This window comes from Gossypium hirsutum, chromosome A09, assembly GCF_007990345.1.
Source record: "Gossypium hirsutum isolate 1008001.06 chromosome A09, Gossypium_hirsutum_v2.1, whole genome shotgun sequence".
Classification (NCBI taxonomy): domain Eukaryota; kingdom Viridiplantae; phylum Streptophyta; class Magnoliopsida; order Malvales; family Malvaceae; genus Gossypium; species Gossypium hirsutum.
The window spans coordinates 60,695,298-60,713,792 of NC_053432.1; the positions used below are offsets into that span (position 1 = coordinate 60,695,298).

Here is an 18,495-nt window from a genome sequence, read left to right on the forward strand (position 1 = left end):
AAGTTGAGGAATGATATCTTTTCCTTCGTACAAATGGATTTAGAGACCTTATATGATGTATGAGTGAGGTATAAGGACTTATTGAGAAGGTGCCCTCACCATGAGTTACCTCTATGGGTACAAGTTCAAACCTTCTACAACAGTTTGAATCCCTTAACTAGGTAATTGATCGATGTAGCTGCCAGTGGTACTCTGAATAATAAAACACCTGAAGAGGCTTATGAGTTTATAGAGGAGATGTCACTGAACAATTATCAGTGGCAAGTTATGAGGACGAAGCCGACAAAAGTAAGCGGTGATTTTAACCTTGATACAGTCACCATGTTATCAAATCAGGTAGAATAATTAAATAAGAAAATTGATGGTTTATGTGTTTCTACGCAGGTATATCCAGTGGTGCAGTGCGATGCAAATTGAGGAGGAATAAGCAATCCAAAATATTTACCCTACGGTCCTAGCACAAAAAATGAAAAATCAACTATATGGTAATAATTCTAGACCTCAGAATAATCCTTACAGTAACATTTATAATGCAAGTTGGAGGAACTATCCCAATTTCTCTTGGGGTGGTCAGGGAAACTAAATACCATAAACCCTTTCAAGCTTTCAACCACCTTACCAACAAGAGAAAAAGTCGAGCCTTGAGGATATGTTGATGAAGTTTATTTTGGTGTCAGAAACTCGATTCCAAAATACCAAAAAAATACTTAAAAATCAACAAGCGTCAATTCAAGGGCTCGAGAACCAAATAGGTCAACTTGCCAAGCTCATCTCAGAAAGGCCACAAGGTAGCTTGCCTAGTAATACCGAAACTAACCCAAGGGAGCAACTTCATACAATCACTGTGCGAGATGAAAAAGGGTTAGTTGAATCTAAACCAAAACCATGGCAAGAAAGTATGGTATGTAAATGTAAGGTTAAGGTAAGCTAGAATGAGCAGAAACCGGTCGGTAAGGAATATAAACCTCGTATGCCATATCCCAACATGACAAAGAAAGACCACACAAATGAACAATTTGGTAAATTTCTTAAACTTTTGAAAAAGTTACATATTAACTTATCGTTTATTGAAACTCTTTCACAGATGCCTAATTCCGTTAAATTTTTAAAGGAGCTTTTGGTAAACAAACAGAAGTTAGATGATTCGTCACACGTAGAGCTAAATGCAGTCTGCTAGCTAGTTTGCAAAATAAACTACCCAACAAATCGAAAGATCAAAGGAGTTTTACTATTCCTTGTTTAATTGGTAGTTTAAATGTTAATAATGTTTTGGCTAATTTAGGGGCTAGTATTAATGTCATGCCCTATATAATGTTTAAGTAATTAGGTCTTGGGAAACCCAAACAAACTAGGATGAGTATTCGATTAGCAGATAGAACCATTAGATTTCTGAAGGGTATTATTGAATATGTACTGGTCAAAATTGATAAATTCATATTCCCAGTTGATTTTGTTATTTTAAACATAGATGAGGATAGCGACGTACCTTTGATTCTAGGTCAGCTCCTTTTAGCAACTGCTAAAACTATTATTGACGTTGGTACATGTGACTAATACTTCGGGTAGGAGATGACACAATTACTCTCTAAACTCATAATTCTACTAAGATATCTAGTGATCGAGATGATTATACGAGTTCTGTTAATATGAATAACATTGTGGCTCAAACTTCTTTGCAGGAAACCCCTCGAAAAAATGTGATGGAGCCACGTTCTAGTTCATGTGACAAAAATAGAACAACTCATAAAGAACGATTACTACAGATCGATGAACTAGATGAATGGCGGACACATGTCAAGGAGAAACCGAGAATACATGATGCAAAACCAAAGCTATACCATGATGAGCATGTGGATGAAATAAATCAAACTAAGGTTGGGGACCAAGTACTGTTAGATAAAACGGACCTTCGAATTGTCACTTCAGAGCATAATACAAACAAAGCAACTCCTTTTACAGTATTGAATGTCTTTCCATATGGTACAATTAAGGTAACTCATTTTAAATTTGGCACTTTTAAAGTAAATATTACTTGACTCAAACCTTATTTGATAATAGAATTTACAGCGAGAAAGAGGAGTTTTGACTCTGCGAACCACCGTGACTGTACGAATACGAGGCAAGTCAAGCTTAGACTTTAAATAAGCTCTTCTTGGGAGGCAACCTGAGCGTTAACACTACTAATTTCTTAATTATATCTCATGATATTTTTAAAATTAATTAATTTTCAAAAATAAAAAAATAAATAAAAAGGGAAATTTTTTTTGACCAACATGGCCTGGACACACGGGCGTGTCCCAAATCGTGTGCATTAAAAGGGGCTCGATAGTGAGTTGCACAGCCTGGTGACATGGCCATGTGACCTACACGGCCTGGACACACAGGCGTGTCCTTGGTCGTGTAGATACTAGGACTTAATTTTTCCAAAAATTGACAGAGACATGGCCTAAAATAGTCTACACGGGCGTGCGACACGTCCAGTACACACAGGCGTGTCCTAGGCCGTTTAAAACTTGAAGCTAATTTCTTTATTTTAAAAATAAGTCAAAGAGTTACACGGGCACACGGCCGTGTGCAAGACACGGTCGAGCCACACGGGCGTGTGGGAGGCTATACAGGTGCAGGAGAAGCGAAGGAGGTTGCACGGTACACACGGCCGTGTGTGCCACACGGCCTGGACACACGGGCATGTCCTTGGCCGTGTGAAGATTGGGCTTGAATTGTTAAAATGCATACAGACTTAAAATGAGCCACACGAGCCTAAACACGATTGTGTCAACCCTTTTTAAGCAAACCCTAATTTTATTTTCTAAAATTTGTCTTCTTCTTCTTCCCTCCAACCTTAACCTAATCGTCGCTTCCCTACCTCCACGTTCTGGCCACCAGAATCTTTTCCCTTTCCCTTCCTTTTTTTCCTTTCACCGTCATCTCCTCCCCTCCCCCTCATCGTTCTCCTTGTCACACACCAGAACCAAACCCCCACGCTCTAAATGTAATGCCCCAAAATTTAAATTTTTGTTTTTGCTAATGTGTGACACAAATCTACATCTGCTTCAGTGGTTAAGTGTTCTGGGTGTGTATGGGAGGTCTCAAGTTCAAGCCATGACTTGGGCACATTTTGGTATTTTTATGAATAAAACCCAATCTTTGGTTGATAGGCTTTTAAATAAAAGATGCTAAGTAATTAATAAAATGGGCCTGCTGGTCTGGTGGATAAGTGGAGTGTTGGTAAGATAGAGGCTCTGTGTTCGATTCTCTGCATTGGTAAAGAATAGTATTTTTTTGACTAATTTTCGACTAGAGTTGTACTGTGGTTGGACTCTGAGTAGTGAGGTGTTGGATGAAGAAAAGTAAGGGGAATTGGGATAGGGGGTTATCAAAATATTTCTGTTCAATTTTCTTTTTACAAAATTCTATTATCTTCTACCCCTCTCTTCGCCCAAATTCCACCTCTCCCTCCTTTTCATCTTTTTTTATTATTTTATTCAAGTTCACCTCCTTTGTTTTATGCTGTGCGTAATCCTGATCATTTGGTAAGTTGTGTTTTGTCATAAGTGCTAGCGATTTTCTGACTAGATGATTAACAAGAGGATTTGATTTGCTCTCGGTTTAGGTGTAGCCCAAGAATCTGCTGAAATTCTACTTATTTTCTCCTTTTTGATCTTCGTTTTGCTTTCTTCCTGTACAATGTTTCTTATTGCTCGTTCGGTAAGTACTCATTTTTATCACTATTCTGTTGTTCTGAAATTAGTTTCTAAAAGAGGGTTGTTTTGGTTCTATCGATTTAGGTAAGGATTAGGCAATGATTAGTGCCTCGATGGAGTCTTGAACGATAGTGATATTGATTCGTTATTCAGTAAGTGACCGTGTTTACTTTTTGATGATTCTAAGATAATGTTGTGAATATTCCCGAGTTGGTTTGTGAGTGTGCTGCTAAAATTGGCTTTGGTAATGTCAACCATAGGTTCTCGAAATACGAAATTGCGTTTAGGAACGAAAACGATACCGGTGTGTACTTGATTGTGCAGAAAATAAGGTTTTGGCAAAAGCTGAAAACCTCACTGTCGACGCCATCCGGGCGTGTGATTGCCCGTGTGGTAGGCCGTGTACCTTAACACAATCGTGTGATCAATGAGGTCAGGCCGTCACAGCCAAGGCCAATTTGGGCTGTGTGGGCCACATGGGTAGGCCATATGGGCTTGTGAGTCCATTTTTACTGAAATGACTATTAAGGTTGTATGGGTCGCCCAAGTCGATTGTGAACCTTCTGTAGAGTTAGTAAGCACTACTTAGACCCTTAACTGTGTGATATTGATTGTGTGAATTATGTACCGAGTGTGTTATATGCAAGCATGTATACTGAAATGAATGTGTATCTGACAAACCTATGATAACATGACATTTCATTGTATGTTGCATTGCATTAGGTTGAGTTGATATTATTTGGAGGAAGTGTATTGAAAGGCTCTTAAGCCTAATATAATGGAGTGTAGGGATGGGTGGGTTGATTTAATCCCCACATGGAGTGTAGGGTTGGATGGAGAAGGTGTGTAGAAGCTGGTTGGATAGGACTTGGTTACTGAATACTGTATATCTGTTACTGATACTGTGATGGGCTAAGGCCCTTGTGCGAACTGATATTGATACTGAAAAAGGGCTTAGGCCCAAGACTGCTTTTGACTATGTATTGGCGGCATTGCACATTGAGTTTTCGTAAACTCACCCCATTCTGTTTAATGTGCACAGGTAATCCTCAGACCTAGATGGATCGATGCGACGGGGGACTTAACGGTGACCACGGTTCTGGATTTTCATGGTTTTATTTTATTTTATGATTTATGGTCCAATTATTATATATTTATTGGGTTGTAATTTGAGGACTCTCTGGGACTTTTGCATAAATTTGGGTTTTTTATTTACTTATTTATGCATTTTATGGATTTATACCTGCTAGTGGAAGGAAAATCGATTTTCGAAATGTTAAAGTATTTTTCTAAAACTCACGATCACATAAATTGTTTTTATTTAAGCTTCCGCAACGAGAGGTGTTTTAAAACAAATGATTTAGATGAGGAAAACAATTTCTTTTAGATTCGATAAAAGTTAAAAAAAGATAATAATATGGAAATGATTTTATCGCAACAATTTAGTTTCAAACACACTATCATGTGACATTACCAGATTCGGCCATAATGTCTAGGCCGGGTTTGGGGTGTTACATTAAATCCCCATTTTTCGTCCTTCCCTTTCCCTCTCCTCCCTTCCCTTCCCTTCCGCTATTCAAGCCTGACCACCACGCCGTCCCAAACCACCATTGTTCTGTTGTCGTTTTTCCCTGTCGCCCCACTATGGTTTACTTTGATCACTACCCACCACTGTTTGTTTTATTTTATTTTATTTATTATTTATTTATCTCTTTCTATTATTATTAGGTATCTTATTTATTTCTTTATTGTTTATTATTATGATTATTAGTTATTTTATTCTCTTTATTTACTGTTTATTATCTATTTTCTATTCTTAGTTATATTCTTTTATTTTTCTAGTAATATTTATTCCTTGATCTTATTCTTATTTTTACTTCACTTTTTTTTTTCATCCGATTTTTATTCTTAACGCTACTGTTTTGGTTTATGCTATTGTTTCAATTACCATTGTTTTTTGTTCTTAGTATTAGGATTGTTTATTTATTTATTTATTTATTTCTTATTTTTATAATTCTTAATTTCAGAATGTCATGATTTGTCTTTTAGTTACGAATTTGTTATTTAATTTATTATTCCTTATTGTTTTCACCACTTTGATTCATGATGGCTTCACTTTATGGTTTTTGCATGGTTGGATCTTTGTACGTACTGTTTTAGGAATAATTTTCTATTTTGGACTACTTGAATTTTACCTTTTTGGCCTGTGGTTATGCTTTATTTATTGATAAATTATTTTTTAGGCACACCATGACGGACACACATGGCAAGTCCAAGGTCGCTATCCCCGCCTTGAAAAAGCGGAAGACCTCTGGCGTGACCTCCTCCTCGAGCGCCTTCGCCGAAGCCCGCCACCCTTATCTCTGATTTTCTGCGGTCCCCCAGGAGGATTTATTCTAGCTACTTCGACAACGCCCACTCGGCCTAGGTCGATGTATTGATTGGGCCGCTGTAACGCCTCAATTTTTGAGATTTCTGTAATTTCCAATGACTTTTAGAAATAATGTGTTTTGACTGTCTGTTGTGGGTCTGAGTATGGTGGTGGGCCTTTAAAAGCCTCAAGAGTAAATTTAATTCGAGGCAATTCCTGAATTTTTAATTTTGGAGAGAGAGGGTTCTGGCGATATGGGTTTTTAAAATTAAGGTGGTAAACTAGGGCACAAAAAGATCTGTGGTAAAGTGGCATGTGGCGCCACCTAGGTGTTTGGGGAGTGACGTGTGGATGTTTAGGGGGAGCCAGAGTTCAAGTCACAAGGTAAGCGTGTTGTTACTTTTATTTTTTTGTGTGCATGTGCCAGGCATGTGATAGAGCTTAAGTGGAAATTCGGCTAGGGCTTTAGGAAGGTTGGGCCGTGGGTCTGAGTGGCCATTAGGGCAAGCTTTATTTTCTTTTTGTTTTGCCGAATTAGGGTTAGCCACCTAGAGCCTTCCCTTTCATTCTATTCTCTTCTCAGTATCGCAAAAAGCTAAAAAACGCAAAGTTAGATCTCCTGAGTGCCGAATTCTTCCTTCTTTTCTCCTCTATTCTTCTATTTTCTTTTCTCCTTCTTTTCTTCTCTAGTCGAAACATTCCTACCATTCTACTCATCTCCTCTTTCATTCCCATTCTTTTCTAAACCTCTATAGCTGATTGCCATAAAAGCCGAAATCCCGAAAGTTGTTTCTTGTGCCGATTTTTTCTTGTCAAAATCCTCTTATTTTCTTCATCTCTTTTGGCCTATTTTCACATCCTTTAAACCTCAAACCCTGTCGGCAATACCACTGCAAAACCACTATACCAAATCATCATCCTCTTCACAGTTCCAAAAGTCAAAAACACCATAGTTTTTAGGGACATATAGCCGAATCTTTAAATCTCTAAGATTCGATTTCTGCAAGTGTTTAAAGGCTGGATCTGCATCAGATCTGAGTAGAAACTAAAGTGGAATCGTTTTGGTTGAAAGAACCTGAGGTAGGTACTCAAATCAATTCTTTATTTCGGGTTTTAAAAAAGCCGGAATCCTTAAAGGCATAGGGAGGCTGTCGATTGGAGCTTGAGGCTCTAAGGGTTGTAACAATTGATTTGTTTTGGTATTAGTGTGATCTAGAGGCTGCTGATCGAAGGCTTGGACAAGTGGAACGACTAGATCGAGATCTAGTCACTAGTTTTGGCAAAGGTAGGATCTCAAGGGCCATATGTATTGATGGCCGATTATGGTAAGTAAGTTTATGATGGTTACCATTGTATTTTGGATCTGATATGTCTAGTGACGATTGTAGGATATCGTGGGAGATTTCGGTAGCAGTTTTCGCAAATCAGGTGTGTAAATGACACCCACTAGTAGACTAGATCGGCAAAAGCTGAAAAGCCGAAATGCCGAAAAGCCGGCATTTCGAGAACTTGCGAGCGTGCGAGCGCTCGTGGGATTGTTTGTATTAATAATTTTGGTAACTTCAATGGTAAGATTGTAGAGTGCGCAATTTCGTGCACTTCGGTATATTTAAGCTTAATGGACAGAAATCGAGTTAATGGGCCAACGAGCTCAATTCGGTAAAAACGCTCGGTAAGTGTTTCTGTTAATACGTTAATAACTGTAATGAGCATGAAACCCTAAAAAGACTGATAAAATTACTGAAATACCTCTGTAAGGTAGAATTACCGTTATACCCTTAAAAGGGTAAGTTTACGATTACGCCCCTCGAGGGTAAATAACTGTTCTTACGCTATAATCTGACTGTCTTTCTGAAGCATGCCTTGTGAATTATATATATTCTGCATACATGTCATACTGCATGGGGTTGAGTTTTGTTATGGAGGAAGAACCCGTTCTGGTGGCTGTGTCACATATTCTAATATAAGCAGCTTTGCTGCGGATTATAGTTAGTGCCGCAACCGGTGCTAACACTGTAAGTGTAGGGATGGCGCGGGTGATTTATTCCCCACAGGAAGTGTAGGGATGGACGGAGGTAAGCGCAAGGTTGGATGGGGTTATCATGCATTAATCATATGAGACTGTTTTGTTATGGGCCAACTGTATTGAAATGGGCCCAACTGTGTTAATATGGGCAAGGCCCAATATATCTCGACTTGTAATAGGGCTACGACCCAGATTGATACTGACATGGGCTAGGCCCAGTATACTCTGATACTGTAAGGTGCTATGGCCCAGATTAATATTGATATGGGTTAAGGCCCAGTTAACTCTGATTTCTGAATAGGGCTTAGGCCCAGTAAAGCTTGAACTGATTTAGGCTCTAGTTGGGTTTACTTTACACACTGAGTTTTCCAAACTCACCCCCTTTTTCCCATCCTTGCAGGTGAGCCTTAGATCGGTGGACTTGGAGCTGGAGGGATTCGAGTGGCCATGTGGACTGTTTAAAATAAGTGTTTATACCCTCACTTTTATTTTAGATTATTTCTTTTATGTTTTCGGGTTTTTAATTTGTAATAAGGTCGCTTTAATTATTTTTAATTTTTTTAGTATGTTTTGTTAGCTTAGTTTTGATATTGTTTTAATTGATTGAAATTGAATAGCTTTAGGGCGCGTTTTAAAAAGGTTACTTGATTTCAAAATATCGCGATAACAAGGCAAAGCTTCCGCAACGAAAACGTTTTCAAAATTAATAACCTTTTTCAAATGGTTTTAAACGAATTGGTTTTCCCTGAACAATCACTTAGTTAAAGTGTGGCAATGGTTGGGTGCATGTCTAGGATTGAATCCGTGAAGAGCTGGGTACTTAAGCAATCTAATTGACTCACCTCCTCTTTTCTGGCATCCTACCTGGTGCACAGCTTCCATTCACTTTAATCTTTAACGAAGATATTCTTTAAACACTAAGAAAGACTTTAGATAAAACAATGACTTTTCTAGTAACGCTTCAATGTGACACGTCGGATTCGGTCGTAACGTCTGGGCCGGGTTTGAGGTGTTACAGCCACGTTAGAGTAGGTCCACCTCACTGATCTTGTTCGAGTCTTTATTGCCACAACCCTATGAGACTAATTTTTCTCTATCATTGAACCCACATACATGGAGCTGACGTTGGATTTTTGCTCGACATTTACTCTTTCGCACGCGATGACGACTCATGAAGAGCCAAGCACCATCACCTTCTAACTCGATGGCTTAGTACGCCATATGAGTGTTCCCGAGTTCGGTGCTGCTATAGGACTTTATACTGAGGAGTTTATGAGTGCTAAGAAGTTCTTCCGCCTATATCGGCACATTCACCACTCGCTAGCTAGTTGTCGGACAAATCTTATAGCGAGTCTGACCCCCTATGATGTGAGTCGCTCGAAGGCAATTTCTCTCTCTGGCCTTACGGTATCTTCATGCCCTTTTAGCTCACACTTTGACCTGTAGGAGAGAGAACACTGGATCCGTCAGTACTACTGATGCTTATTTTCTATGGAGCATGATTATTGGGCATATATTTGATTTGGCATACTTCATCGCCTTGGCCTTCTGCCATCAGACTGACTGCCACAAAAAAGATCCCATCTGTTTAAGCCCTTATGTGACTCGACTTGCTCGATACTTAGGTCTTTTTGACACGCCGGAGTAGTCCTCTACACTTACACTCGTCGGTTAGATGTCCCTACAGGGAATCTCGAGCATGATTCATATGAGGATAATCGAACTGCGTCATGGAATGGATCCTTCTTAGTATCCTTTATTTCATTTTAACGCTCAAAATGAACCCGAAGACTTCACTGATGATGTTCCTCTCCATCACGAGGACCCACTACAGCCTCCACCTTCGAGCCACCACCCTGTTTCTTCTGCTGCTACCTTAGTAGACCTTATCGAGTGGTTCACTTGCTTTGAACAATACTGCATTCAAAGGTTTAACAGTATTGACGCGACATTGCAGCAGAACTGTTAGCATATCCATATCTCCTCCTCAGCGCCAACGACTCATGACACCGACGCTTCTGCTGATGAGGACCATTGAGTCCATTTGTTTTATTTTCTTTTTCTTTTTATTTTCTTAAACTTATTACATTTTTCTCTTTTGAACTATATATTTTTTATTCTTATGGTTGTTTTTAATCGAGTTTTAATCCCTTAATCTTCTTCACTATTTGTGTTTATTTTCTTATTTGTGTGCTCAGAATCATATTCTATATTTAGATTTCACTACAATTCCGCTGTTCACTATTTTTATCCAAAATTCAAGGCAGTTTTAGTTTTCTCCCTCTCTTATAATATTCTTGTTATATTGTGATTTTATCTGTTTGTACATTGAGGACAACATACGTCTTAAGTGTGGGGAAGTTATTTATATAATTAATAGAAAACCACTGAATTATGACTTGTATTTAAGTAATTTCTTCATACTTCTATTAGAATAAATTTTTATTGATTTGTGATTTTTGTTGATGTGTTTTAGATTAATTTGCTGATAATTTGTATTGGTTGATTTAAACTTTAAGGCATGAGAGAATCAAGCATGATAAGTCTTTTTTCAAAATTAAAAAATTTTAGGTTGTTTCCTTGAATTGAGGCGTTACCTTGAAGTTTGAGATTTGCAAGATTGACATCAAAAACCATATTTTTTTGTGAGATTTTGAGCCTTTAGAGCATACATTTTTCTTACTCATTTTATTATTGGTTATGAGTGTGTCAATATTAATTTGTTATTTTAGAATTTGCTTCCATTATGCATATCGGGACCACACCTTTGATTTGATATACTGAGATGATAAAGACACTTAGGTTTTAACCCACTTATCCCATAAAAAGCCTACCTATAAAATTAACCCTTAGTGAACCCTTTTAAGACTAACACACCGTTTCTTGATTTACCCATTAGTGTTAACCCATAACTCTTTTTTTTTTGTTCATTAAGAATTTTTCCTGTTTTATTGACTCCAATTTTTTTATTGAGATTTGATTTGGTTAATTTCCTAATTAAGCCTTTTGTTTAAGTTGCTGAATTATTGATTCTTGTTCTCAAAAAAAAAAGAATGATAATATATATACATATATATATTGACTATTATTTAGTTATATGTTAATTGAGCTTGAACAGTTAAATTCATACTTTTAAAATAAAAGCTCGTGTTATTCTTGAATGGTTTTCAGTTGATGTAATTGTTTTTAATTCAACATTTGTTTATTTTTCTAGTTTGGTAATTTATCAATTTGATCTCAATTTTAACCATCTTTTTTAGCCTTTCTCCACTCCTTTAACCTAAGCCCCATTACAACCTCTTAAAGACCTTTTGATTTGTGTATCATCTCATTTTATAGTGGTGGAGATTTGATTTTCATACAAGCCTATGGTAATGACTTTTCATGTTTGACTATTGAGTGCTTATTTTTGAACCTTAAACGCTTTGAGTGAATCTTTAGTAAGGATGTCCACTCTTGTCGGCTTTGAATTAAAGGTAATTACTTAGATAAGGGGAAATACCTATGTTTTCATGCTTTAAGAATGTTCGACTTGGATAGTTTGAATCTTTAGTGCTCTTTTAGTTAAATTATCAATGTATGATTATTTGTGAATTATTTCAAAACATTATTAATGAGAATTATAAGTTGAGAAAGATTAATTTTTAATTGTGAGTTGAGGATTTTGCTTGAGGACAACCAAACACTTAAGTGTGAGGATATTTGATAAGCTATAAAAGTAACATGTTTTTAATCCCATTCTTGATGCGTTTTTGGATGATTTATTATGTAAATTAGTGAATTTAATGCTTCTAATCCTTTAAATTCATGTTTCTATACTTAGGTGAGCATAGGGGAGCGAAAGGAGCGAAAAACATGCCAAAATCAAACAAACAAAGCTGTTTCCAGGATCTACACAGCCTGGGCATTTCCACACGGGCTAACCACACGCCCGTGCGAACCACACGGGCTGATCACACGCCCATGTACCAGCTCATGTCGATTTTGAACCCTGCTTCCCTTTTACGCGAAAAAACCCAATTTTTAGGGTTTCTGAGCATTCTAAAGTTTATAAATACATATTAGAAGAAGAGCTAGTGGGCACGCAGAGAAGAACGAAAAAATTACTCGAAGAACGCCACCGAATTCATTTCAGAAGCAAATTTCCTTCAAGATTGAAGATCTTCATTCAATTTCATTAGATTTTTTATTAGGTTTCTTTATGTCTTGTTGTTATTCTAACTTTGAGATGATGTTATTCCATATTATGAACCAAATTCCCTAGATACTTAGGGAGGATGAAACCTATGGTGAATTTTATTATTTGATTTCTGAATTACATGATAAATACTTGATTCTTGTTTTCAATTATGTTTTAATATTTTCAGGATATTGATTCATGTTAAATGTGCTTATTTCAGTGGAGCAAAAGTACCTGTTTAAGAGTAGATCTAGCATAATTGAGTGGAGTTGCATGCAATCCTAGAAATAGGACGGCATAAATATGCAAGATTAGAGTCAAATCTAATAGGGGAATCTATAGATCGAGTTAATACGACAATAGGGGTTTTAATTAGAAAGAGATTTCAATTAATCAACCTAGAGTCAGTTGTTTTTACTCTCGAAAGAGATATTAATATAGTTTAGGGATTTCTATGAATCAAGGCATAAGTGAATAAATCATTTAATTCAGATTCAGAATAATTAGTGAAGTTTAGGTGGATTCTTTCCTGGGTATTGCTTATCTCATTGGTTTTATTCGATTATTTTTCCTAATTCACTGTGTTCTTAGTAATTAGTTTAGTTAATTTTAGATTAAAAAAAGTCATCCCATTTTATCGTCTAAATAATAGAAAAACAATAATTACTAGTACTTTTAGTCCTCGTGGATATGATATTCCCTACTCACCATAACTATATTATTGTTCGATAGGTGCGCTTGCCTTTGTCATAATTTTAGTTAGTTTAGTAACCATCAATCTTAGTACGACCTGCAAACCGACTCTTATCAAATTTCTAGCTGCAATACACATGTTCGCAATTTAAGATTTCGATAGCCTTGCAATCTGAAAAATCCAACTCAAATCAACGGCCTCAACCGCGTCGGTTGTTTAAATCCAATTTCTATCTCCCTTGATGAAATCCAACTGGCTTTTCCCACCTAGACACGCTAATTTGTTCATTGGAATTCGAACACAACACGACCGATTCGTCTTCCCAACTGTACGCTAAACAACTCCAACCTAATGTACACTTTTTGAATCGAAACTGAATCAACTTTAAGTAACGAATTTGTACTATCCCATATACTAGAGAGATAGGAAATATTGCGTTGAGAGATTTTTTTGAGCGGGTTCGTATCTGATGATTGTTTTGTTGGAGAAATTTCTAGGCTAAAGCTAAAAAAGGTTTAGTTAATAATTAAGAAAATTATGCTTTGGAAATGGATTAAATGGAATTGTAGAAAGTGGAAAGAGAAAGAGCCTTGGAAGGAAATTAAACTAGAAAGGTTGAAAGTATAAAGAAAGAAAACAAAATGGCAGTAGAGGAATTGACGCAGGAAGGAAGAAAATAAAGGAAATTTATTAAATGTAAAAGTTTAAGTGTGTGTTCAATTGGTTGTAGCCACTAAGTATTTATAAATATTTTTAGTACTAAAATTTAGTTATTTTTTTTAAATATTATCACTAAATAATTCAAAATTTAAAAATCAAATTTAAACTAGAGAATAAATTTAAACTAATTATAGAGTTGTAAAAATATCAAAAATCTTCAATCTTTATCCAGCTACTTTTTAACAAAAATCTTCAACCCTTCAGTTTTTATCCAATCATCCTTGAATCTTCAATCAAGTCCTCTTTACTTTTTGTTCCAATTTAGTCTTTTTTGTAAGAGTTTGAATTCAATACACTAACTTCATTTATGATAAAAAAATCTAAATTTAATAGCATTTTATCCGATAATTAGCCAAAAATAAATATTTTAAAAATACAAATTTATTTTGCTATCAGTACTTTAACAACTAATAAATTATTTATATCACATAAATACCAAATTAAAATTTTAAAGGATAAAAATTTTTAACACCCTTAAAACTCAATATTTAGTGTACATTAAATATATTATGTAATCTTGCAAATAAGAATAACCTAACATAAAAATATCACATCTAACAAACCCAAGCATAAAAATACTCGATCAATATATAAACTAGAAAAGAAGCGATGCTAATTTAATTGATTTAGTAACAACAAACAATAAATATTTTCTCCAATGAACTTAAAGTTAATATGAATTTCTAATTAATTATAAATTCATTAAGAAAATCATATATATTCTTTAATTCAAAATTCATGGTACTGTATGTAAAATCTTTTGATCTTTTAACTTTATGCAAATCAAAATTTTAATATTGCACAAACAATGATTTTTGGACTTTTAAAGGTAATATGCTTTTCACAAGTTTGAGAAATACATGATGTGAAATTGGATTTGGTCATTCAGTTTTGACGAATAAGAATATTACAATAAATTAATTTTTCCCTGACATTTTTCATTAATTACACCAACCGTAAGTGATGGAGGTTATAATTTTTATGAGTATTTTTTTTTGTGTAATCCTAATAGGTAGAGGGAGAATCAATTTATAATGATAAACTTTTAATTCGATACATCCATTAAGTAACCAAATAAATGTATAAGATTTAATTTTTAGGGATAAATATTAAAAATATATATGAACTTCGATCCAATGTGTAATGTTACACATTAACTTTGATTTTGTGTAATTTTATACATGAAATTTTGATTTTATTCAATTTTCACAAGTTATTGACAACGTTATTGAATTAACACCATTTTACGTTGATATATTATATATGCAAACAATTATTGAAAATAAATGTATCTATTAATTTCTTTAAACGTGTACAATTAAATCAAAACTAAAATTTTATGTATTCATATAAATTACAATTCAAATTTCATATATATAATTATACCAAATCAAAATTCATATATTAAATTAACTATTAAATCTATAAATTTAATATTTATCTACAATATTTATAAAAGAAAAACTCTCATTCTATTTAAATTATTCCAAATACTTTTAGACTTCAACCACCCCAAACGCAAAGTGGGGGCAATCATATCCCAATCAAGTGGTCCTACATTAAAAGTGTTCACTTTCCAATCATTTCAATGCAAAAAAAAAAAAAAGGTTGTGCATTATCTGTCAATTGGGGGCATTCCATTGGAAGCAAATCTCTGGGATTTGGATGCAAATCACCATTTTTCTTAATTTGGGGGCATTTTCCCCTCATGGTTCAGAGATTCTTTGTGAAACTATATATGTTCTAAATTTGACAAATTAGATTCTTCATGGGACCTATTTCCGAAATATTTACTCAACAAATGCCATTTCATACATTCTATATAGTTAATGTTTCATCTATAAGATGTTTATCTTTAAAAAAGAAAACACCCACTTGAAAATCAATATCTATTTTGAATGTTGGAGTGTAAGTTGAGATTATATTGTAATTAATTCTAATATTTTTGTCTTTTTTTATTTTAGGTTTAACTTTTTTTTAAAATCGATCCTAAATTTTAGATAAATTTCTAGATTAACTTGAATAAATGATTTGACTCTTGAAGACATTTAATTAATCCAACTTAAATTCACCCAAACATAAAATTGCCAATTTTAGACTTTTTGCCAAATTCTCAACACTTTCTGGCATTTTTTTTCTAAAATTAAAAAGGAAAGAATAAACCTCCAAGTTGAAAAATGAATTTTGGTCAACTTTAGAATTTAAATATTAAAAAATAAATTCAGCTCATATTGTAAATAATTTTAATATTTCCACTCAAACCTATTTTTTAAATGTATTTTTATCCAAAATTTTTTAAATTTCAAATAGATATTAAAGTAAGCTATAATTCACCCCTTCAACAAGGTTAATTGATGTATCTCAAATTGAACCAATTCAAAACCCCACCTCACTGGCTGATTTGATAAATCTAGTAATTAATATATTGAAAAATAATAAATAAGATGCCAACCCAGTTATGATCCATACAATGAAAAATGTGCAAATTAGGTCTCTTCATAACTAAAAAGTATTAATATTTATATTCTTTTCTCCTTTCAAATTTAAGATTGTGAACCAACAGAGACCTGCCTGTCTGGATAAACTCAAAAACAGGTCTTAAATTGGGCCAACCAGCAGGGTCACCATATCCACCATATCAATCAATATACTTTAACCTACATGATTGGCACAATAAAAAATTCTTAACTAATCCAATTTATTCAGCCAATGAGACATGTAAGGTTGGTGGTCAACAACAAAATTTGGCCAAAAGTCATTGATCCTAGTGATGAAGTTATAAACTTAATTCAATTTATTTATATATTCATTCTTAACAGGTTATGTTTAATAAATTTAAAGTTCAAGTACTAATATTTGCAATCCTTCCTCTATTTTTTTTATTGAAGAGAGTAATCAGAACTTTTACATCACTCAACGTGGTCTTCCATTACAACTCATATCCTCATGCAAAATGGTGAGAATCACAAAAGGAGGCTGCAACATACGACACAGACCTAAGGGACGTTGGAGAGCAGGCACAACGAGCGCATCAGCTGTTCGATTGCCCTCACTCTACGTGTGCTGAATCCTCGCTTCCCACTGCATTTTCAGTAGCCGTCTAACTTCTCGAACTATGGCAATGCTATCCGTTTCCAAGATGATTTTCCTAGGCCTCAGCTCCCAAGCCTGCCATAGCCCATCATACGCCCCCCATATCTCTGCTTCAAGGACCAAGCAAGCGCCATACGGCGCACAACCCAACTAACCAAGTTTCCAGTATGGTCTCTCCCCCCAGCGGCTGCTGCATGCTCTAACCAACTTCCGGGTTTTCCCACTGCACCAGCGCACTTTATTATAAATCCTTCCACAAGATGAACTATGACCAACCTAAAGCCCATCCCTCTCAACACAGTGATAGGGGAAGCAGACCAAGATCCTATTTAAATTGCGCGTTTCGTAAAAAAAAATGGATTTAACTCAAAAAAATGATAAAGAAAACAAAATCAACTAAAAAACAAATTCAAGAATAAAAAAATTCAAAATTAAAATTTCAAAATTAGATAAATAAAGAAAACATAAATTAAAAGGTGAAAGATCGATTGAATAAACAAATGGATATGAATAGATCAATCGAATAAACAAATAGATATGAATAGAAGATAGTTGTCCAACTTAACCCTTTGAAATCCTCAACAAATTTAATTAATAATTCTAATTAATCCTCCAATAAATAATTCTTATCAAATTGAAGGATGAAAAATAGATTATCACAACTACTTCTAGAAAATTGAGAAGAAAAACGGCTTCTAAAATTTACAAGAAAACTATCTTGCACGAAAGAAGTTAACTCCAAGAGTTAAAAAATTTATTAATAATTACGTCTAAATAAAACTCTAATTAATTTAAACAAAAAAGTTTCAGTAGAATTAAACTTTTTTGTTTGCTATGAAACATAAAACTCCTAAACAATTTTAAATATTTAAAAATATCCTAAATTTTGGAATAAATAAATAATAAATAATAAAATCTAATAGATACAATATAAGACTCATATAATCAAAATTAAGCTTTAAACTCGAACCCAATATGATTCAAACTAGAATTAAAGTTCAAAACTCGTAATTTTTCTACTAGCATAATCTTCAATAAAATGATTATGACTTGAGCTTCTAAACTCAAAATCGAGTGATTTAAAGTGCATTTCAAAATTAAAAAATAACTTTTTAAACGCTACGCAGACATCTTAGACTAGAAATATTTATATCCCAGTTAAATATTCGTCACAGACTGATTTTTTAAATTTGAAAATGGACAGCTTCTATTGAATTAATTTTAATAAATTTCTCCTGCAATTATCATATAAGTCTGCGAGCTCTATCGATAACGCAGCCCTCAAAACGTTAAAGATGAGCCAAAAATCTCATCGTTTAGTTCTTTCCAAATGCACCAGCATATTGCGCCAAACAACCTCCAATTGTCTGGTGCCTCTGAAAACCGAATGGGGTCTGATATGTTAACATGAATCCATTCGTTCAACGGCAAACTCAAACAATCTTGTAGATTTCCAGGATGAATAAGCTGTGATCAAACTGAAAACGCCGAAAAACAAAAAAGCAAAACATGGTTGATGGATTCGGCTTGAAAGTTACACACCGTACAACAAGAGTCAGTTGCCATATGCTGTCGGATCCGTACCTCATTTGTTAGCACTTTGTTTTTAGGCCACCAGCCATAAAAATACTCTAACACGTTTGGGACAGTCAAGCTCCCATATACTCTGCCAGAAACTACGTTAAGGCACAGACGTTGAAAAAAGGG

At 34.7% G+C, this 18,495-nt stretch overlaps 1 non-coding gene across 1 annotated transcript; it reads right to left on the bottom strand.

Annotated features, from left to right (window-relative positions):
• On the bottom strand, nt 1-107 carry LOC121207382 (small nucleolar RNA R71). Its single transcript, XR_005902473.1, has one exon. It is a non-coding gene; the product is annotated as a small nucleolar RNA R71 (small nucleolar RNA).
• Nucleotides 108-18,495: the final 18,388 nt, after the last annotated feature.